The sequence below is a fragment of the Glycine max genome, chromosome 8 (assembly GCF_000004515.6).
Source record: "Glycine max cultivar Williams 82 chromosome 8, Glycine_max_v4.0, whole genome shotgun sequence".
NCBI classification, from domain to species: Eukaryota; Viridiplantae; Streptophyta; class Magnoliopsida; order Fabales; family Fabaceae; genus Glycine; species Glycine max.
In genome coordinates this window covers 19,945,735-19,948,204 of record NC_038244.2, presented here as the reverse complement: position 1 = coordinate 19,948,204, position 2,470 = coordinate 19,945,735, and positions in this window count along the sequence as shown.

Here is a 2,470-nt window from a genome sequence, read left to right as displayed (position 1 = left end):
CCTAGAGCAATTTCCATATGTTATCAAATACAAAAAGGGAAAAAAATGTAGTAGCTGATGCCCTCTCTAGGAGACACACATTGTTTTGCTCCCTAGGAGCTCAAATTTTAGGATTTGATAATATTAGGGACTTGTATGCTTTAGATGAACATTTCTCTCCCATTTACGAGAGTAGTGGGAAAAAGGCCCAAGATGGATTCTATTTGGTTGAGGGGTATTTGTTCAAAGAGGGAAAGCTTTGCATACCCCAAGGATCCATTAGGAAATTACTTGTGAAAGAGAGCCATGGGGTGGGATCATGGGCCATTTTGGGATAAACAAGACCCTTGTCTTACTCAAAGAAAAGTTTTATTGGCCCTATATGAAGAAAGATGTTCATAAGCATTGCACTAGGTGTGTGGCTTGTTTACAAGCCAAGTCTAGGGTGATACCTCATGGGCTATACACACCCTTACCCATCCCATCTGCACCTTGGGTAGACATTAGTATGGACTTTGTCCTTGGGCTTCCTAGAACCCAAAGATGTATAGACTCTATCTTTGTGGTGGTGGATAGGTTTAGCAAGATGGCACACTTTATACCCTGCCACAAGGTGGATGATGCTTCCCACATCTCAAAACTCTTTTTCAGGGAAGTTGTGACACTCCATGGTTTGCCTAGGACCATTGTGTCAGATAAAGATGTTAAGTTCCTTAGCCATTTCTAGAAAACCTTATGGGCTAAGCTAGGAACTAAACTTCTTTTCTCTACCACTTGTCATCCACAAACTGATGGGCAAACAAAGGTAGTGAATAGGTCTTTATCCACCCTTTTAAGGGCTCTTCTGAAAGGCAACCATAAGTCTTGGGATGAGTATCTTCCTCATATAGAATTTGCCTACAATAGGGGGGTTCATAGAACCACCAAGCAATCCCCTTTTAAGTTTGTCTATGGGTTCAATCTCGTAACACCGTTAGACCTCATTCCCCTTCCACTGGACACTTCTTTTATACATAAAGAAGGGGAATCTAGGGCAGAGTTTGTAAAGAAGTTGCATGAGAGGGTTAAGAACCAAATAGAGAAGCAAACAAAGGTGTATTCAACTAAAGGCAATAGAGGAAGAAAAGAGCTAATTCTTAATGAGGGTGTCAGTTTGGCTCCATCTTAGGAAGGAGAGATTCCCTACTAAAAGGAAATCCAAGCTTAGCCCTAGAGAGGATGGACCTTTCCAGGTTTTGGAGAGGATCAATAATAATGCCTATAGGTTGGACCTCCCAGAAGAGTATGGAGTCAGCACCACTTTTAACATTTCTGATTTAATTCCTTTTGTAGGTGGAGCTTATGTTGAGGAGGAGGAACAAACAGATTTGAGGTCAAATCCTCTTCAAGGGGGAGAAGATGATGCAATCCTCCCTAGGAAGGGATCAGTCACTAGAGCCATGAGCAAGAGGCTCCAAGAGGATTGGGCTAGAGTTGCTGAAGAAGGCCCTAGGGATCTCATGAACCTTAGGGTAGATTTCTGAGTCCATGGGCCAAGGTTTGGTCCAATTATCTTTGTACATATTAGATTAGGATGTCATTATATTTGGTCCTTGTATTTAGGGCTCCATAATATAGGCAGGGTACCCTAGAAATATAGGATTTTTCAGACCTTGTATTTTAGGGCACCTAGACTAGTTTTTGTATTAGGGGTAGTTTTGTAATTTCACATGCACTAAGTGAATATTTGATATGTGTGTTGGGAAATAAATTTAATTGAATTGGTAGAAGTCCAATCCAATTAAATTTTAGAGGGGGAGGTGAGCATTTGCTTACTACACCCTATTGCCACATCATATAGTCACACTTTGTGCATGTCCTTCATGTTTTACACGCCTCATGACACCTAAGCACACTTAGTGGAGAATCTTGAAATTGATCTTGGATTAGTGGGCTGAACCATAACTGAAATTTACTAATCATAATTAGTAAAATTTTGGCTCAAACATTTGGCTCCACAAATTAAATTTCAAATTCAAGTGAAATTTGAATTGAAATTCAAATTTCCCTCCAATTTTGTATGACACTTAGGTTATAAATAGAGGTCATGTTTGTGCATTTTTTTCAACTTTGATAATTTGAAAATTAAACTTCAGATTTCAGAGCTCTTTTAGAGCACAAAATTTCATGCTCTTCTCTTCCTCTCCCTTCATTCATCTCCTTCTTCCTCCAAGCTCTTATCCATGGCCTCCTATGGTGGTGAGCTTCTTCTAGACTCATCTTCTCCTTGAAGTGGTGTCTCCTCTCTCTCTTCCTTCTACATTCCGTTGCCATTCATCTTCCAAGAAGCAAAGGAATCCATTGATGAAGAAGATCCTAGGCCTTCAAGCTCCAATGGAGCTTACTTCAGAACTTTTAATTAATTATAATTTTTTTCCTTTTATTATTAGTACATATATGTATGTGATAGAGGGTGTCATAGTTAGGGGTGGGAATAGGCCAGGCCGGCCTA